General features: G+C 46.6%; 1 protein-coding gene across 1 annotated transcript in view; it reads left to right on the forward strand.

Annotated features, from left to right (window-relative positions):
* Positions 1 to 20,738: 20,738 nt before the first annotated feature.
* Positions 20,739 to 21,775, forward strand: part of LOC120997244 (cytochrome P450 2K1-like) — a 49,938-nt gene continuing 48,901 nt past the window's right edge. The window contains exon 1 of the mRNA XM_040427248.1: positions 20,739 to 20,830. The gene's annotated coding sequence lies outside the window, so the exon portion shown is untranslated. The remainder of the gene's footprint in view (positions 20,831 to 21,775) is intronic.

A 21,775-nucleotide genomic window follows, 5' to 3' on the forward strand; every position in this document is an offset into this window, starting at 1 on the left:
GTCTCTGCTCTTTTTCCTGAATTGGAGGCAGAGGTGCAGGCAGCCCAGTCAGAAGCTCCTGATCTTTGTCCTCCTGGGAGGTTGTTTGTGCCTCTCGCTTTGAGACACAAGATTTTTAAAGAACACCACGATACGGTCCTTGCTGGGCACCCGGGGGCAAGAGCCACACTGGATCTCATTGCTCGGAGATTCTGGTGGCCTGCGCTTCGTAAGTCGGTTGAGGGTTTTGTGGCAGCTTGCGAGACTTGCGCTCGTGCCAAGGTCCCTCATTCACGGCCATCAGGTCCTCTCCTTCCCTTGCCCATTCCTTCCCGTCCTTGGACACATCTGTCCATGGACTTCATAACGGACTTGCCTCGTTCCTCGGGGAAGTCTGTGATTCTGGTGGTGGTGGACCGTTTTAGCAAAATGGTGCATTTTATCCCTTTTCCTGGTTTGCCCAATGCTAAGACGCTGGCGCAGGCATTTGTTGACCACATTGTCAAATTGCATGGGATTCCTTCAGACATAGTCTCTGATAGGGGCACGCAGTTTGTTTCCAGATTCTGGAAGGCTTTCTGTTCTCGCTTGGGGGTTCGCTTGTCATTCTCTTCTGCTTTCCATCCGCAGTCGAATGGCCAGACAGAGCGTGTCAATCAGAATCTGGAGACATATCTGCGCTGTTTTGTGGCGGAGAATCAGGAGGATTGGTGTTCTTTTTTGTCCCTTGCTGAGTTTGCTTTAAATAACCGTCGTCAGGAGTCCTCTGATAAGTCACCATTTTTTGGTGCATATGGGTTTCATCCGCAGTTTGGGACTTTCTCTGGAGAGGGCTCTTCTGGTTTGCCTGATGAGGACAGATTCTCCTCGTCTTTGTCATCTATTTGGCAAAAGATTCAGGATAATCTAAAGAACATGAGTGAGAGATATAAGCGTGTGGCGGATAAGAGACGTGTGCCTGGTCCGGACCTGAATGTTGATGATTTGGTGTGGCTGTCTACCAAGAATATCAAATTGAAGGTTCCCTCCTGGAAGTTGGGTCCTAGGTTTATTGGGCCTTACAAGATCCTGTCTGTCATCAATCCTGTTGCCTACCGTCTTGATCTTCCTCAGACTTGGAAGATCCATAATGTTTTCCATAAGTCCTTATTGAAACCTTATGTTCAACCTATTGTACCCTCGCCTTTGCCTCCTCCTCCGATTATTGTTGATGGAAATCTTGAATTTCAGGTCTCTAGGATTGTGGATTCTCATCTTTTCCGCGGTTCCCTCCAGTACCTCGTTCATTGGGAGAGTTATGGTCCTGAGGAGAGGATGTGGGTCCCAGTGACGGACATTAAGGCCTCTCGTCTCATCAGGGCTTTCCATAGGTCCCATCCTGAGAAGGTGGGCCCTGAGTGTCTGGAGTCCACTCCTAGAGGGAGGGGTACTGTCACAACCAGACAGCTGAGAAGCTCTGATAGGAGCCGTCCAGATCCTCCTCCTTGAGTTTCTTTGTTTTGATTTCTGTTCCTCACCTCGTTAGTCTATCTCAGCTGTCATGCAGTCGGACTGATCACTTCCCTTTATATTCCTCCCCATAAGGCAGTTGGGTGCGGCTGATACAACTTCCTGGAGTGTGTGTGCATGCTGTTCACAGTTCCCAGCTCCCAGTTCCCAGCTCCCAGCTCCCTGTCCACAGTCGTCTGCAAGATAAGTTCTGTTTATGTATTTATCATTTTCTGTTGTCTGGATCCAGGTGACCCTGACTCCCTCCGTGTCTGTGTAGGGAGCCGGTGGTCGTGTCCCCTCACTATTGTAGGGCCTTCAGGTCTAAGATAGCCGAGGTACGTGGATATGCGCCCATCCACCTTTGGGGTGGTCGCATAGGCTGAGCAATAAGGGAGAGCGGCAGGTCGATTGCAGGGGTCTCCCTTTTGTTCCTTAGTTGTGGATCCAGTGAGTCATTGTTTGTATTGTATCATCTTGTTTCCTGTACACCATCCGTGACAAGTACCTACACGGACAGAGCCCAGCACTGGTAGCAGATAACCACTGAACACGGGGCCCGGGACCTGCCGCTGTTACAGTACCCCCCTGCCCCCTCTTCTTGAGTCCACGACGAGACAGAAACCTTTTTACCAAGTTCGGAGCATGAATGTTCTCCTTTGGTTCCCAAGACCTTTCCTCAGGACCAAAGCCTTTCCAGTCCACAAGATAGTAAGTCTTCTTGCCACGCTTCTTTTTTTAAATTTTTTTTTAAGTATATTTTTATTTCATTTTGTATAACAATTTAACATTGCAAAAATCCGGATTCCTCAATATATAGTCTGCCAAGACAGTCAGCATAATAAAATACATTAATCAAAAGTAATTACAGCGATAATAAATAATCTACTTTGTTTTGGGAGGTTTCCAGGTTCTCAATTTAGTATTACATCACATTTTATCCGGATTATTTGTCGCCTACATTAAATACATCCCCCCCGGCCCCCCTCCTCTTGGTGGTCATCTCGGTACACATCGCTAATGATGATTACTCTCATCTCCCCCCGCCGCCCCTCCCCCCTCCCCAGGCAACGACGTCACTCATCCACTGCCAGCTACTTCCTCAAACCTCTCAATCAGAATCAATAAGTTTTTCCACTCCATGATGTTAGGTGCTCTTTTTGAGCCCCACTGTCTCGCTATGATCACACTTGCCACCATAAGTCCTCTTATCCATACCCTTTTTTTCTTTTTCTCCCTGATTAATAATGGCATACTACCTAAGACAGCCACTTCCAAATTGCATGGGAGAGATATTGAGGACTCTACACTCAACAAACGGAAAAGCTCTCTCCAATAGGATTGCACACTTGGGCAGCTCCATATCATGTGCATATAGTCAGCGGACTCTTCTCTGCATCTCCAACAGTTTGATTCTCTCTCTTTATAAATCTTGCTTAGCAATATGGGAGTCATATATATTCTATGGATAATATTAAAATAAAATAACCTAAAGTTGCTTGAAATCGTTGTCTTTTTTATATTTTTATATATATCCCCCCAATCTATTGAGTTTAATCCTATATCCTTTGACCAATTTCCCTCACTGTTAAATTCTTGCCACGCTTCTTGATGTCCATGATGTCTTTGACCTCAAATATCTCGTCAGAATCTCCAGATACCAGAGTTGGAGTAGAAGGAGCCATCGAGAAGCAATTAAGAGCTACTGGTTTTAATAAGGACACGTGGAAGGCATTAGAAATATGCAGAGAGAGAGGCAGACATAAGTTATATGTCACTTCGTTGATCCGGGGTATTCTCCCCCCTCAAGCTCTTGGTCGGTATGTCTCCAATGTTTCAGTGTTCCTTTCTTTGAAACCTTTCCCTTGTATGTTATTTAGCCTTATTCCAAATAGGGGGGTTTCTTTACTCTATTACTTGTGAATCATTGATGATGATGGTTTGGTCTGATTATCTCCCCATTATGTAGTGATGAATGATTAGGATAACATGATAGAGTATGGAGGAGTGGATTGAATCATCATCTATTAACAATTGTGACACTGATATTGATGAGGGATATAGCTCACTTATGTGTATTATTGACAATTATATATTCCAAATGAAGTGAGATTAACACATGCTGACCCAGAGTTTGGCGGGATATCATTCTTACAGCACTGACCTGCATTGTTGTTTTTTACTAATTGTCCTGATATTTATATAGTGTATGTCTTTTTTGAGATGACATAATAAAGATGTTCTTTGAATTACATGTGTGGTGTTTGTGATTTGGTTTTGTAGCTATGTTTCCATGCATGATTCTTTATTATACCGTTTTTGTTTGGGTTCCTCTTTCTGTAGTAAAACAGCACTGGCTCCTATGGAGGAGGCGTCCACTTCTAAAAAGAATTGGCAGGAGACATCGGGATGATGCAGAACAGGTGCAGAAACAAAGGAGCCCTTTAGATAGACGAAGGCGGCTTCAGCCTCAGGAGTCCAGACTCAGGCATTCACCCCTTTCTTAATAAGAGCGGAGATGTCAGAGATGAAAAATTTGGGATGAACTGACGATAGAAATTAGCAAATCCAAGGAAGGGCTGTACAGCACAAAGACCCTGTGGGCAGGGCCAGACCACTACTGCATTACATTTTTCAGGATCCATCTGCAATCCAGCATCCAAGATGATGTATCCGATGAACCATAAGGAAGATTTTTCAAAGATACATTTCTCGAGTTTGGCATAAAGTTGATTCTCTCTCAACCGCTGTAAAACAAAATGTACATGCCTCCGGTGAGTGGTCAGATCTGGAGAGTAGATCAGTATATCATCCAGGTATACTATCACGTAGACATAGAGCAGGTCCCAGAAGATATTGTTTACCAACTCCTGGAATACTGCGGGAGCATTGCACAGACCGAAGTGCATGATGAGATACTCGTAGTGACCGTCACGAGTGTTGAAAGCAGTCTTCCACTCATCGCTAGAGATGGCCTTGCGGTTCGCCCGGCGGTCGTTTTGCGGCGAACTATGCTCGTGCTCCATATTCTCTTACATTGTGAAGAACTTTTACCCATGACACATCCGTCAGGTGGTACAGGACAGTCAATTAAAATGTTTCAGCACATGGACATACCCCCTACCTTATAAATAAACCTGATCTAGCCGCCATTTTACATTAAGTCTTTTGCCAGTGTAGGGAGAGGTTGCTGTGTGGAGCAGGGACAGACTGTTAGGGACACCAAACGCTAGCTAATAGGGCTACAAAAGTCCTTTTAAGGACTGGTATAGGTGTGCTATCGATAGATGTGACACACAGAGGGGTGTAATATACTTATAATATACTTTCTAACATAGAAAGTATATTATAGTGCACTTGTATTGTGCAGCAGTTGTGTGCGGTTCTGCTGCGATACTGCAGCTATAGAGAGGGACAAACGCTATTAGAACAAATAATTTCTACTGGTGTGATATACCAGTTGCCCCCCAAAAAAACTGATTGAAGCAGGGGTGTTATATACCAATTATAAACTTTTTATATTGTGCATTTGGGTAGTGCAGCATTGGTTTGCAGTTTTGCTGCATTACCTCAGGTACAGATACGGACAAATGACATTGGAACAAATAATTTCTACTGGTGTGAAATACCAGTTGCCCCCCCAAAAAAAAATGATTTAAGCAGGGGTGTTACATACCAATTATATACTTTCTATATAGAGCTCTTTGGTAGTGCAACATTTGTTTGCGGTTTAGCTGCATTAGTTTAGCTACAGATACGGACAAATTACATTGGAACAAATCATTTCTACTGGTGTGGTTTATCAGCTGCCCGCCCGAAAAAACATATTGAAGCAGTGGTGTTTTATACCAATTATATACTTTCTATATAATGCATTTGGGTAGTGTAGCATTTGTTTGCGGTTTTGCTGCATTACCTCAGCTACAGATAGTGACAAACGACATTGGAACAAATAATTTCTACTGGTGTGATATACCAGTTGTCCCCTCAAAAGAGTGAAAAAAAATGTGGCCTACAGTACAGGACTGGGCGTTCTCTTTACCTGCTGGCGCCAGTTGTTTAACTTCTGTGGAGGGGTTCTTTCAGGCCCTGGGTACCCTCTATGATGAACCAGACAGGGCTCTGGTAGCCGAGACGGCTCTAAAGGCACTGGTTCAGGGCAATCTACCTGCGGAGGATTATTGCGCCCAATTCAGAAGGTGGTGTGTCCCCTCAGGAAGGAACGAACCAGCCCTGAAGAGTCAGTTCAGGTCAAGTCTGTCTGATAATTTAAAGGATCTTCTGGTCAGTTATCAACTTCCAGAGACCTTAGAGGAGATGATGACCCTTATTGTCCGACTTGACCGACGGGTTAGAGAGAGACGACAGGAACGACAGTTCTCTTCCCAGATGGTGGTCCAGCCAGAGGCCTATCCCAGAGACAACGCTGAGGTCTCCACCGAAGGAACCCATGCAGGTTGGCATGACCCGAGGGAGAATGCTTTAATGTGGAGATCCTGACCATTGGATCAACCAGTGTCCTAAGAAGGTCCTCTCTGTCAAGTCTCCTAAGGCAAGGCAACCTAAAGACCAGGTACACCATGATTTTTCTAAATGTAAGCTTTTGGTACCCATTACTAGAGTTGAGCGGACACCTGGATGTTTGGGTTCGGCAGGTTCGGCCGAACTTGAAAAAAAAGTTCGGGTTCGGGACTCGAACTTGACCCGAACTTGACCCCGAACCCGAACCCCATTGAAGTCAATGGGGACCCGAACTTTTGGGCACTAAAATGGCTCTAAAATAGTCCTGGAAAGGGCTAGAGGGCTGCAAAAGGCATCAATATGTCCTTAAGAGCATTGCAACTGTTCTGCAAACAAATGTGGATAGGGAAATGACTTAAAATAACATAAAATACAGAAAAATTTAAAATAACAATCTGGATCTAGGAGTAGGAGGTTGAGGAGGCGGTGGATGGGTGAATGTGGCAGTGTAGGTTGACGTGGCGGTGTAGGTGGAAGCGGCGGTGAAGGAGGAATAGGTAGCCAACACTGATTTGTGTTATTATTTATTTTTAAATTGGGGTATCCCCCAAAATATTGGGACATATAACAAAATAAAATTAAGAATAAGTGCACTTGAGTACAAAAATGGATGGTTGAGGCTGGTAAAAATGTCTATTCTGCACAAGGTACGGACAAGTCCTCTGGGATCCATGCCTGGTTCATTTTAATAAACATAAGCTTGTCCACATTGGCTGCGGCCTGTGATAATGCTCTCTGCCGTGCTAAACACACGTTCACACTATACACTGGCTGCAGGGCAGGTCAGCACCTCCAAGGCTGACAAAGCTTTTCCACATTTGGGCCATGCTAACCCTGCCTTCTCAGGTGCTGGTGGTGCCCCAGCTGCGTTGGTAACCTCTTCCTCCTCTGCCTTCGCCTTGTGCTTCCACTGTGCCCCCGCTGTCAGGTGGGAATGATATCATCAGCGTGCGCTTGTAGTCGCGCATCTTCCGATCAGTAACAGATGTTTTCCCTAAATTTAGTTCCCTGTCAGCAATGCAGAGCAGGGGTTCATTCACGGCAAAAGGGGGTACATGTCACCCAGCAATACAACAGAGGATTTTGAGAGATTTAGACCCCTGTCAGCAATGCAGATCAGGGGTTCATTCACGGCAAAAGGGGGTACATGTTACCCAGCAATACAACAGAGGATTTTGAGAGATTTAGGTCCCTGTTACCCAGGCACAGCAGGGGTTCATTCACGGCAAAAGGGGGTTCATGTCACCTAGCAATAGAACAGAGGATTTTGAGAGATTTAGGCCCCTGTCACCCAGGCACAGCAGGGGTTCATTCATGGCAAAAGGGGGTTCATGTCACCCAGCAATACAACAGAGGATTTTGTCACCCAGGCACAGCAGGGGTTTGTATACGCCAAAAATGGTAAAATGTCACCCGACAATTGAAAATAAGAATTTTTTCAATTTAGGAACTAAAATTGCCACTTTTTAAAATTAAAATGGCTCTAAAATAGTCCTTGAAAAGGCTAGAGGGATGCAAAAGGCAGTAAAATGTGCTTAAGAGCATGGCAACTGCTCTGCAGACAAATGTGGATAGGGAAATAACTTAAAATGAAATAAAATAACTAAAAATTACAAATTATTAACCTGCAACTCAGAGAAGGAGGTGGCTATGGAGTCGGAGGTTGAGGAGGCGGTGAATGAGGTGTTGTAGGTGGAGGCAGCAATGGAGGAGGAGGAGGAGGTAGCCAACAATGTTTTTTAAATTTTTTTATTGGGGTAGGTAGCCCCCAAAATATTGGGAGAAATAAAAAAAAAGAAAAGAATCATTGCACTTGACTTGAGTACAAGAATGTATGTTTGATGGTGGTATAAATGTCTATTCTGCACAAGGTACAGACAAGTCTTGTGGGATCCAAGCCTGGTTCATTTTAATGAACGTGAGCTTGTCCACGTTGGCTGTGGACAGGCGGCTGCGTCTGTCTGTAATGACACCTCCTGCCGTGTAAAATACACGTTCCGAGAGTACACTGGATGCAGGGCAGGCCAGCACCTCCAAGGCATACAGGGCAAGCTCTGGCCATGTGGACAATTTGGAGACCCAGAAGTTGAATGGGGCAGAACCATCAGTCAGTACGTGTAGTCGTGTGCACAGGTACTGTTCCACCATGTTGTTCAAATGCTGCCTCCTGCTAACACGCTCCATATCAGCAGTTGGGGCCGGTTGTTGCGGCGAGGTGACAAAGCTTTTCCAAATGTCGGCCATGCTAAGGTGCTGGCGCTGACACAGTGTCACGCCCATGGTTATGGTCGTGACTCCTTGGGAGCTGCATGCCGTTGCCCGCGGTCTGTGTGTTTTGTCAACCGCAGCTGGGGGCTGTTGGTAGTTTGCCTCAAGTGCGGTTGCCGCGGAAAACAGGTATGCGTGCGTTTGCCTCTGGCTATGTGTGTGTGTTTGTGTGCACTTTCCCTGTCTGGTGTGCACTGTGACATTTTCCCTTCACTTGTGGCTGCCCGTGGCAACGTGTGGTGTTGTACATGTGGTGGCAGTGTCTCGGCCTTCTGACGGTTTCCCAGGACATGGTTGCTACGCTATGTCGTTGCCTGCGGTAACAGCTGCAGTGTAATGTTTGTTTGGACACTTTCCCTTTTAGTGGCAGTCTTCACTTGCCTGGTGTAGGAAGGGTTAACTCCCTTCTTTGTGTGTGAACACTAGGTGTGTCTGTTTGTGGGTGTGGCCACTTGGGGCTATTTAGCTGGATGCCAGACTCTGAGGGGTACTTCAGCCATGGTTTGCTGGAGTCATCCTCCTGGTATTATACCATATTCCAGTGAGGGCCACCCTTGTGGTCATAAAACCAATGTATGATGTCTAGTTGATGTGTTATCCTTACCGTGTTTTATCACAGCTATGGATGCCCTGGTTTCCTGTGTGTTTTGTGGTGTGCTATCTCCTTGGTCTTTGTGTGGACAGCAGTACTGGTGCATGGGTTCCAGTCAGCAAGGCTGTGGCAGGTAGGTTTGGAACTAGTGTTGTTCACCTGCCATATCCATATGCCTGTATGTGTTTCCCCTTCCTTGCAGCTTGGCCAGTGAGACCCCTGTTCCTCCGTATCCAGGAGGAACAGGTCGTCTTACCCTGCTCCTAGTTCAGGGCCACCCTGAGGGCTAGTAGGGACCCCAAGTTTTCCGGTGTATGAGCCCTCCCACCATCAGGGTTGGCTCATACGGCTAGGAGTCAGGGTCAGTATTAGGGACGAGATAGGAGGTGACCTGCTCCCTGATCCTGTGGTCCTGGCTAAGCAGCGACCAAACATCTGGCATCGCACGGCTGAGTCTTTCCCCCATCCTCAGCGGTGACACACAGCTGCGTTGGCGACCTCATCTTCCTCCCCTGCCTTCGCCTTGTGCTTTCACTTGTCCCCGGCGTCAGTCGGGAATGCTCTTAGAAGCGCGTCTACCAGCGTGCGCCTGTATTCGCGCATCTTCCGATCACGCTCCAGTGAGGGAATTAAGGACGGCACATTGTCTTTGTAACGGGGATCCAGCAGGATGGCCACCTCGTAGTCAGCACACGTTAAAATGTGGGCAACTCTGCAGTCGTTGCGCAGGCACTGCAGCATGTAGTCGCTCATGTGTGCCAGGATGCCCAGAGGTAAGGACAAGCTGTCCTCTGTGGGAGGCGTATCGTCTGCGTCCTCCGTATCCCCCCAGCCACGCACCAGTGATGGGCCCGAGCTGCGTTGGACGCCACCCCGCTGTGAACATGCTTCATCCCCATCCTCCTCCTCGTCCTCCAGTAGTGGGCCCTGGCTGGCCAAATTTGTACCTGGCCTCTGCTGTTGCAAAAATCCTCTTTCTGAGCCACTTCTAAAAGACTGGCCTGAAAGTGTTAGAGATGACCCCTCTTCCTCCTCCTCGTCCTGGGCCACATCCTCTTCCATCATCGCCCTAAGTGTTTTCTCTAGGAGACATAGAAGTGGTATTGTAACGCTGATAACGACGTCATCGCCACTGGCCATGTTGGTGGAGTACTCGAAACAGCGCAACAGGGCACACAGGTCTCTCATGGAGGCCCAGTCATTGGTGGTTAAATGGTGCTGTTCCGCAGTGCGACTCACCCGTGCGTGCTGCAGCTGAAACTCCACTATGGCCTGCTACTGCTCGCACAGTCTCTCCAGCATGTGCAAGGTGGAGTTCCACCTGGTGGGCACGTCGCATATGAGACGGTGGCGGGAAGGCCGACGTTACGCTGCAGCGCTGACAGGCGAGCAGCAGCAGGGTGAGAACGCCGGAAGAACGCACAGACGGCCCACATTTTATGCAGCAGCTCTGACATGTCAGGGTAGTTGTGAATGAATTTCTGCACCACCAAATTCAGCACATACGCCAGGCAAGGGATGTGCGTCAAACCGGCTAGTCCCAGAGCTGCAACGAGATTTCGCCAATTATCGCACACCACCAGGCCGGGCTTGAGGCCCACTGGCAGCAACCACTCATTGGTCTGTTGTTCTATGCCCCGCCACAACTCCTGCGCAGTGTGAGCCTGTCCCAAAAACACATCTGTTTCAGAACGTCCTGCTGACGTTTACCCCTGGCTATGCTTAAGTTGGTGGTGAAGGTCTGTCGCTGACCGGATTAGGAGGTGGAAGAAGAGGAGGAGGAAGCCGAGTAGAAAGAGGAAGCAACAGGAGGTAAAGAATGATGCCCTGCGATCCTTGGCGGCGGAAGGACGTGCGCCAAACAGCTCTCCGCCTAGGGCCCAGCCGCCACTACATTTACCCAATTTACCCAGTGTGCAGTTAGGGAGATATAGCGTCCCTGGCCGTGTTTACTGGTCCACGTATTTGTGGTCAGGTGGACCTTGCCACAGATGGCGTTGCGCAGTGCACACTTGATTTTATCCGATACTTGATTGTGCAGGGAGTGCACGGCTCTCCTGGAGAAGTAGTGGCGGCTGGGAACGACGTACTGTGGGACAGCAAGCGACATGAGCTGTTTGAAGCTGTCCGTCTCCACCAGCCTGAATGACAGCATTTCAAAGGCCAGCAGTTTAGAAATGCTGGCATTTAGGGCCAGGGATTGAGGGTGGCTAGGTGGGAATTTACGCTTTCTCTCAAAGGTTTGTGAGATGGAGAGCTGAACGCTTCCGTGTGACATGGTGGAGATGCTTGGTGACGGAGGTGGTGTTGTTGGTGGCACATCCTCTGTTTGCTGGACGGCAGGTGCCAACGTTCCTCCAGAGGTGGAAGAAGATGCCGAGGCAGCAGCAGAAGAGTGAGCAGGAGGGGCCTGAGCCCTTTCTTGGTTTTGAAGGTGCTTACTCCACTGCAGCCCGTGTCTCGCATGTAGATGCCTGGTCATGCAGGTTGTGCTAAGGTTCAGAACGTTAATGCCTTCGCTTCAGGCTCTGATGTTACAGCGTGCAAACCATTCAGGTCTTGTCGTTAGCACATTGTGTGAAGAAGTGCCATGCCAGGGAACTCCTTGAAGCTGCCTTTGGTGTGCTCGGTCCCTGGTGACGGTGGCCAGTAGCAGGCGAACAGTTTTGGCGACGGCTGCTCTGCTTTTGCACCCTGCTCCCGCTTTTGCTACGCTGTTGGCTCGGTCTCACCACTGCCTCTTCCTCCAAACTCTGAAAGTCAGTGGCACGACCTTCATTTCATGTGGGGTCTAGGACCTCATCGTCCCCTGCATCGTCTTCCACCCAGTCTTCCTCCCTGACCTCCTTTTCGGTATGCACACTGCAGAAAGACGCAGCAGTTGGCACCTGTGTTTCGTCATCATCAGAGACGTGCTGAGGTAGTATTCCCATGTCCTCATCAGGAAACATAAGTGGTTGTGCGTCAGTGCATTCTATGTCTTCCACCCCTGGGGAAGGGCTAGGTGGATGCCCTTGGGAAACCCTGCCAGCAGAGTCTTCAAACAGAATAAGAGACTTCTGCATGACTTGAGGCTCAGACAGGTTCCCCGATATGCACGGGGGTGATGTGACAGACTGATGGGCATGGGTTTCAGGCGCCACCTGTGCGCTTTCTGCAGAAGACTGGGTGGGAGATAATGTGAACGTGCTTGATCCACTGTCGGACATCCAATTGACTAGCGCCTGTACTTGCTCAGGCCTTACCATCCTTAGAACGGCATTAGGCCCGACCAAATATCGCTGTCGATTCTGGCGGCTACTGGGACCTGAGGTAGTAGGTTCAGTAGGACATGTAGCTGTGGCAGAACGGCCACGTCCTCTCCCTGCACCAGAGGCTCCACCAAAACCACAACCACGACCATGACCGCATCCCTTATTATATGTTTGCCTCATAGTTAGCGTTTACAAAGCCAAGTAAAAAGTGATTAAGTCTGCTAAAAAAAATTAACCGCCAATAAAAACCTGGTGTAGGGTATTGCACTCAATTTTTTTTTTTAAGCTGTATATGACAGCAGTATATGTGGCCAAAATGTGACAATCACTTATGCACGTCTTATCCCAGATGTGCAATATATCAGAGGGTTTTTTCACCCCAGTATGACAAAGCAGGATTTCTGGCCTTAATGTGACAATCACTTATGCACGTGTAATCACAGATGTGCAGTATATCAGAGGGTTTTTTCACCGTAACCAAAAAGCTGTATTTCTGTCCTAAATGTGACAGTGACTTATGCATGTGTAATCACAGATGTGCAGTATATCAGAGGGTTTTTTCACCCCAGTAAGAAATAAGCTGTATTTCTGGCCTTAATGTGACAATCACTTATGCACGTGTAATCACAGATGTGCAGTATATCAGAGGGTTATTTCACCCCAGTAAGAAAAAAGCTGTATTTCTGGCCTTAATGTGACAATCACTTATGCACGTGTAATCACAGATGTACAGTATATCAGAGGGTTTTTTCACCCTAACCAAAAAGCTGTATTTCTGTCCTAAATGTGACAGTGACTTATGCACGTGTAATCACAGATGTGCAGTATATTAGAGGCTTTTTTTCACCCCAGTAACCAAAAAGCTGTATTTCTGTCCTAAATGTGACAGTGACTTATGCACGTGTAATCACAGATGTGCAGTATATTAGAGGCTTTTTTCATCCCAGTAACCAAAAAGCTGTATTTCTGTCCTAAATGTGACAGCGACTTATGCACGTGTAATCACAGATGTGCAGTATGTAACCAAAAAGCTGTATTTCTGTCCTAAATGTGACAGTGACTTATGCACGTGTAATCACAGATGTGCAGTATATTACAGCCTTTTTTCACACCAGTAACCAAAAAGCTGTATTTCTGTCCTAAATGTGACAGTGACTTATGCATGTGTAATCACAGATGTGCAGTATATTAGAGGCTTTTTTCACCCTAACCAAAAAGCTGTATTTCTGTCCTAAATGTGACAGTCACTTATGCTTGTCTAATCCCGGATGTGCAGTATATTAGAGGGTTTGTTCAACCCCGGTATGCCAAAGCTGTATTTCTGGACTTGCAGATAGCCTATGCTGGTGCACTATCGTTGCATAAAATGGCTGCCGATCAGGTATTGATATTGATAAAATGAAGAAAAAAATGTTCGTTTTCAGCAGTAGTTGGCTCAGGGCAGGCTTAAAAAAATTGTGCACTGCACCAACAAAACACTTTTTCTGTAGATCGCTGAGTACATAAACCAGTTCTTGATAAGATTGTTCCCTGATCTCTTCCTCAAAGCAGCTGCAGCCTCTCCCTACAATAATCCGAGCAGAGTGACTGGCGGCGCTAAGTGACTCCAGCTTAAATAGAGGCTGGGTCACATGCAGCAGTTGGCCAATCACAGCCATGCCAATAGTATGCATGGCTGTGATGGCTTTTTGGGGCAAGTAGTATGACGCTTGTTGATTGGCTGCTTTGCAGCCTTTCAAAAAGCGCCATGAAAATCACCAAACACCGAACACAAACTTTTACGTAAATGTTCAGGTTCGGGTTCGGGTCCGGGTGCCGAAAAACCGAAAGTTCGGTACGAACCCGAACTTTACAGTTCGGGTTCGCTCAACTCTACCCATTACGATTTCTCTGGGGGTAGATAAATGGCCGGGTAAGGCCTTTATTGATTTTGGCTCGGCGGCCAGCTTTATTGACTCTGAGTACGCTGTAAGATTGGGTATTCCAATGTTTGCTTTACCAACTCCTATCCATGTCATGGCTATTGATGCTACTCCTCTTATTGGTGGCACGGTAAGCTCATGTACCTCAGGGATTTCTCTAACCGTGGGTGTGTGCCACTCAGAGAGATGTTCCCTTTTAGTCCTGGAGAACCTACCGGTTGAGGTGGTACTAGGGTTGCCTTGGCTCTGACTACATAACCCCACTATAGATTGGTCCAAGGGGGAGTTGGTGAGATGGGGGCCTAAGTATGACTCGTGCTTGTCCGTGGTACAGGCTGGGGTCTCAGTAAAGTCTGATACTTTACCCACTGTTGTTAGGGAATATTCTGATGTATTCTCATCAACAACCCCGGAGGTTCTACCCCCCCATAGACCTTATGATTGTACTATAGAGCTAGTAGAGGAAGCTTCCTAAGTGGCAAATTTATAATCTTTCTAAGCCCGTACGCAAGGCCATGGAAGATTATATTAAGGAGAGCCTTGGTAAAGGGCATATTAGACCTTCTGTCTCTCCTATGGGGGTGGGGTTTTTCTTTGTTAAGAAAAAAGATGGTGGTCTTAGGCCATGTATCGATTACCGGAGATTAAATAAAATCATTGTCCAGAATAGATACTCCCTCCCATTGATTCTGGATTTATTTAACCAGGTTCTGGGGGCAACCTGGTTTTCCAAGATTGACCTGAAAGGGGCATACAATCTAATCCGAATCAAGGAGGGAGACGAATGGAAGATGGCGTTCAATACTCCGGCAGGACACTGAATATCAGGTGATGCCTTTTGGACTCAGCAATGCCCCAGCTGTGTTCCAAAACTTTATGAATGACATTCTTAGGGAGTTCTTAGGTAAATTTGTTATTGTCTATCTTGACGACATTTTGATATTCTTTCCTGACTTCGAATCCCATGTGTCTCATGTTAAACAAGTATTAAAGGTGTTGAGGGAGAATCAGCTATCCGCTAAGCAAGAGAAATGTGTCTTTGGTGTACAGGAGATTCTGTTTCTAGGGCATGTTCTGACTCCTCACACCTTCAAGATGGATCCTGGTAAGGTATTAGCAATTAAGGAATGGGTAAGACCTTCATACTTAAAGGCCTTACACCGGTTCTAAGGTTTCGCCAATTACTATCGTAAATTTATTATGAATTTTTCTGTAATTGCTAAACCGTTGACCGACCTTACTAAGAAAGGGGCGGATTTGGAGAATTGGTCTACTGAGGCCATTTCTTCATTTGAAAAATTAAAAAAGGCATTCAGTAGCACTCCCATTCTGATCCAGCCTGATCAGAAGAGTGTCACGGCTGAAGATGGGGGAAATCCTCAGCCGTGCGGTGATGGAAGATGTCCAGTCGCTACTCACCAGGAACACAGAATCAGGGAGCAGGTCACCTCCTGTTGCGTCCCTAACGCTGACCCTGTCTCCTACCTGCATGGGCCGACCTTGATGGTAGGAGGACCCATGCGCAGGAACCTCGGATCCCTGACTTACCCTCCGACCGGTCCCTGGGCTAAGGAGCAGGGTAAGACAACCCACTCCTCCTAGGCACGGAGGAGCAGGAGTCTCACTGGCCAAGCAGCATGAAGAAGGGGGAACATAAACAGGACTATGGATAAGACAGGTGAACCAAACAGTTCCAAACAAACCTGTCTCAGCCTTGCTGACTGTAACCCGTGCTAAGGAAAGGCTGTCCACACAGACAAAGGTAAACAGCACACACATGAAGACACACAGGGACCAGGACATCCATAGCTGCACAAAAACCAAAGACACAAGACATCAACAACACATCACGGTATTAGAACTTATGACCGGAAGGGTGGCCCTTACAAGAAGATGGAAATCACAGGAGGCTGCAACAGCAAAGCATGACTGAAGCAACCTACTGAGCCATGCCAAAGTGAGAGGCTTTATAGGCCTAAGAGGCCACACCCAACGGTCAGACACACCCAGTGACATCACACACACTGGGAAGGGAATTAACCCTTCCAGCACCACAGGAAAGGGAAAACACCAACTTAAAGGAACAGTGTCCAACACAACAAACACACTGTGGTTGTTGCCGCAGGCAACGACATGGGTGACAGCCGTGTCCTGGGAGTCAGCCCCAAAGGCCGGGACACTGCCACCACATGTACACATCACCAAACGTTGCCACGGGCAACCACAGTGCAGGAAAGGTGTCCGTGCACACCACACAATACACAGAGTGCACACAGACTAACAACAGTGCATACATACACGCACACAAACTCCAAAGGGACCGCACACATACCTGTTGTCCGCGGCAACCGCACTTGAGGCAAACAACATCAAGCCTCAAGCTGCGGTTGAAACAACAACCCAAACCGCAGGCAACTGTATGCGGCTCCCAAGGAGTCACGGCCAAAACCGTGGCTGTGACAGAGAGACATTTTATTGTGGAGGTTGATGCATCCGAGGACGGCGCAGGAGCAGTCCTTTCACAAGGTCCTGCTAGCCTCACTAACCTGAGACCGAGTGCTTTCTTCTCCAGGAAATTCTCTCCCACGGAGAGAAACTACGACATAGGGAATAGGGAGCTGCTGGCCATTAAATGGGCATTTGAGGAGTGGAGGCATTTTCTGGAGGGGGCAAGGCATTGTGTAACTGTTGTCACTGACCATAAATGTTTCTCGAGTCTGCTAAGAGGTTGAATCCCCGTCAAGCCAGATGGGCTCTGTTTTTTATTCGTTTAGATTTTTCCATTAAGTTCAGGCCGGGAAGTAAAAATGTGAAGGTGGACGCATTATCTCGGAGCTTCAATGCTTTTCAACCAACTGAGGTACCACCTGAATCCATCCTACCAGCAAAAATCTTCATAGCAGCTCTAACCCAGGATATCTCGGCTCGCATTAGGTCTGAACAACATCTGGCACCGGTATCCACCCCAACAGATAAGTTGTTTGTTCCCGTACAATTTCGTCTCCAGCTGTTGTGTGAGTGTCACAATTCTGCCTTTTGTGGACATCCGGGTGTTGAGGGCACTAAGGATCTGGTTTCTAGATCTTATTGGTGGCCCACTCTAACTAGGGATGTCAAGTCCTACGTGTCAGCCTGTGAGGTTTGTGCCAGGTCCAAGACACCTAGGACTCGCCCTGATGGTAGCCTACGACCCCTACCCATTCCCAGTAGACCCTGGTCCCATATCTCAATGGACTTTATAACTGACCTACCGCCGGCGGAGGGTAAGACTGTGGTTTGGGTAGTGGTCGTTAGGTTTAGCAAGATGGTGCATTTCATTCCCCTGTCTAATCTCCCGAATGCCAAAACCCTGGCGTCTATTTTTGTGAAAGAAATTGTTGAATTGCATGGTATCCCGGAAAATAATTTTTCTGACAGGGGTGTGCAGTTTGTGTCCAAATTCTGGAGGGCTTTCTGTCAAAAATGTCAAATTTCATTGTCTTTTTCCTCTGCCTACCACCCTGAGAGTAATGGGCAGACTGAACGCCTTAATCAGTCTGTGGAACAATTATTGAGGCTGTATGTTGCTGATGACCAGCAATTATGGGTTAAATTTCTTCCATTGGCTGAATTTGCTTTGAATAACCGTGTCAATTCTTCTGCTGGGGTTTCACCTTTCTTTTGTAACCATGGTTTCCATCCCCGTTTTCATTCTGGGTCATCCATCTCCTCCTCTAACCCTGAGGCGGATAGGCTCTCCTCTGAACTGTGCACAGTTTGGGCCCTGTTCAATCGAACTTAGAAAAGGCTCAAAGTTCTCAGAAACTCAAGGCCGATAGGAGACGTTCAAGAGTGGTGAATTTTCAGGTTGGGGATAAGGTATGGTTGTCCTCCAAGAATCTCTCTCTTAAGGTAGATTCTAAAAAGTTTTCTCCTCTTTTTATTGGACCATATAAGATCACGGAGGTGATTTACCCGGTATCATTTAGGTTGCCCGAGTCATTCCACATTCATAATGTGTTCCATAAATCTGTACTTAAAAAATATTTTGAACCGGTAGTACCATCGAAAGCCTCACCTCTGCCGGTTCTTGTTAATGATGCTGTCGAGTATGTGGTGTCTAAAATAGTGGATGTCAGGAAGGTGCGTAATTCCTTGCAGTACCTGATTCACTGGAAGGGGTATGGACCTGAAGAGAGATCTTGGGTACCTGCCAGGGAGGTTCATGCTCCTAGACTTGTTCGAAAATTTTATTTAGAACACCCTGAAAGGCCCTCGCCTGAAGTCTTGGGTCCGGTGGCCCCTCGTAAAAGGGGGGGTACTGTAACGGGGTGCCAAAGGCGCACTCGGTCTCCCACCAGCCGCATACCTGCTGCTTAGCTTCGGGAGCGAGGATCTGTGTTTGACCTCATTCCCAGAGGGGCTTTGCTAGCTGGGAGGCTCCTTGCTCCTAGGTCTGCCTTGAGCGCCGAGCTGATCACTCGGTGCTCGACTGGTCGGTCTGTCGGTCATGTGACGCTGGCCACGTCACATGACCCTCACTCCCCACTATAAATACAGGCAGCCTGCTGGCCACGGGTTGCCTGTTAATTTAAGTTCCTGGCGTTTGTTGGATACCTGTATACTTACCTGATCCTGTTCCCTGACGATCCTTTGCCTGCTCCTCCTGTACTGCGCATCCCTCCTGGTATTTTGACCTCGGCTTCCACCTGACTATTCTTTGCGGACTCCTTTGGTACTTCTCGACTCTCCTGGTATTTATGACCCCGGCTTCTCCTGACCATTCTTTGCTTATCCCTCTGTACTGCGTTGTCCTCTTGGTTTTGACCCGGTCCGTTCACTATCCGTTATTTGTCTTGTCTGTCCTTCCCGCACGTATCCTAAGTTAGGGACTGCCGTCCAGTTGTCCCCTGCCATCAGGACTCGTGAGGCAAGTAGGCAGGGCCAGGGGTGAGGGTGGAGCGCAGTGGTCACTATCCTCCCCCCTGTGTGTGTGTGTATGTGACCGTTACACTACAGGAGAGACACCCCTGCCTATATGAGCTTACACTCTACAGGAGAGAAGTCATTGCCAATAAGAGCTTACACTCTACAGGAGAAAGATCCCTGCCCATAAGAGCTTGCACTGTACAGGAGAGAGGCTAAGAGCATACACTCTACAGGAGAGAAGGCCTTGCCCATAAGAGCTTACACTCTACAGGAGAGATGTTAACGTCCATAAGAGCTTACAGTAGCTAGAATTTAACAAAGTTAACGAATATGGAATATAGCAGTGCTAAGTTGAAATCGCAATTCGATTAATTCAAGTTATAATAATCAAATTGCGATTTCAACTTAATTCTCAAATCCGACAGTAAAGTATGGAGGCGTTCCCATGGTGATGGGGACGCTCCATAAGCACGGAAGTCGGCAGAAGCGGCAACGGGCACTGACTGGAGCAGCCAGGAAGCCAGGAATCCTCTGGACAGGTAAGAACTACTTTTGGGAAGTGGGAAAGAAAAAATATAACAATAAAAAAAAATTAAAAAAAATATTCGAAATAGCGAATTTATAGTGATATATTCGAAATATTCGCGAATTAGCGAAGTGCCGATATTCGCTAAAAAAATTCAATATTAGAATATTCGCATTCAACACTACTGCCCATATGAGCTTACACTCTATGGGAGAGAGGACCCTGTCAGAAAGCGCTTACACTCTACTGGAGAGAGATCCCTGTCCAAAAGAGCTTACATACACGAAGAGAAGCTAGTCTAGTGGTTGATGCAGTGGGAGATTTTCTCAATTCTGAATTACTTATTCAGGGAGTGCCCCCCTGGTGGAATAATTGTATCATTTATTTTCATGGCTTCCCCTAAATTCACTTGAAAAATCCACGGCACACCAAATATGTTTCATCAGTTATTCATTTTTAATTCATAGTAGGTTTTTACATCAATTCAATGTTCCATCCAGAGAAATTATATAGAGGGGGGTGATAAGAGGAAAAACAAGATAAAGGAGAGGAAAAAAAGGAGAAGAGGAGAGATTACAAATATTTATTATTCCAATGTCATAATCCTGAGTATTTATCCATGCATCAAGGCACTAACAGTGTTTTACATCCTAGCAATGTACAAGTGTATATATAATTGCCCTTTTTTCAGTTCCTTTTCCAGTTCTTTTTCCGTTCTTTTTAGTTTTACGATTTCTATTTTCCCTTTTTTCCCTTCCACCCTGGACCTCTGAGCAGAAGCTGTTAGCAGACTCAGATTTTTAAATTATAGGATAAGACATCTTACACTGATATGTATTGTTTAGCTTATTCATAATCTCTAGTGCTGCATCATTGTTCCGTCCACAATACTTATTTTTCTACTATGTATTCTTTACAGATCCCTTGATAAAGGTGGACACCGACCGAAACGTTGGTTAACTAAAAAATAGTGCTTATATAATTTCTCTGGATGGAACATTGAATTGATGTAAAAACCTACTATGAATTAAAAATGAATAACTGATGAAACGTATTTGGTGTGCCGTGGATTTTTCAAGTGAATCTACTGACGTCTGTCCTCTACGAGCACCCACCATCTAGGGTGTGCAGATCTCAAATATTTCTTGGCTTCCCCTAAATAGCATTGAGTTTCCACATGCCAGCAATAACAATGTCATCATTCTTCCCTGCTGGTAATTTAAGACAGTATGTGGAGCCGAGGTCGACGATTAATCATTACAGGAGTTAAACATTGCCCTGGAGTTTATAAGCAGTAAGCACACGGCTCTTGGCAAAGAAGTGCAGACTTGTCCAGCTCTTGGTGTAGCCCCCGCCATCTATAGTACTTAAAGTAAGGAATCATATTTTCCTATTATCATTATACATAGAACTATTCCATAATGTGATAAGATATAACATACTTAATGTCAATGTAGCATTGACCCCAATATGAGTTTTCTGGCCGCTCTGTATCTGACTACCTGTGAACTGGAAATGTTTACAAGCGTGGCTATTTTATATTACTATATATTATACATTCCAGGTGTGGTAAAGTTGAATTTGTAATTAGATTATACAATAATATTATACAATAATGTTAAACTTGGTTGGAGGAGTGTCTAAACTAGGGACTGGGGGGGGGGGGGTAATTACGTTATAGGAGGGGAAGATAGTGCAGATAGAGACCGGGGGCAAGGTAGTGGGACCGGGGGAGGAATGGAAGGAGGGACTAGAACAGTTCAGAAGGAGAGTTGTAGGGTAGAAACTATACATAAACCTCTTAATTGTATGTATACTAATGCCAGAAGCCTGACTAATAAAACTGGTGAACGAATTAGGCTACTTTCACACTGGCGTTTTAAATTCCGTTTGTGAGATCCGTTTCAGGGATCTCACAAACGGTTCAAAACGGATCAGTTCAGCCCCAATGCATTCTGAATGGATAAGGATCCGTTCAGAATGCATCAGTTTGGCTCCGTTCCGCCTCCATTCCGCTATGGAGGCTGCTTGCAGCGTTTTGGTGTCCGCCTGGCGATGCGGAGCCAAACGGATCCGTCCTGACTTACAATGTAAGTCAATGGTCCGTTTTGACTTAGACTTTTTTTTTTTTTTAAGAATAATGCAAACGGATCCGTTCTGAACAGATATAAGCATTTGCATTATAGGTGCGGATCCGTCTGTGCAGATACCAGACGGATCCGTACCTAACGCAGGTGTGAAAGTAGCCTTAGTGATGTGTGAGGAGGAGACATGACTAGATGATAACTATGACTGGGCAGTTAATGTACAGGGTTAC

The sequence above is a fragment of the Bufo bufo genome, chromosome 4 (assembly GCF_905171765.1).
Source record: "Bufo bufo chromosome 4, aBufBuf1.1, whole genome shotgun sequence".
In the NCBI taxonomy this organism is placed as follows: Eukaryota; Metazoa; Chordata; class Amphibia; order Anura; family Bufonidae; genus Bufo; species Bufo bufo.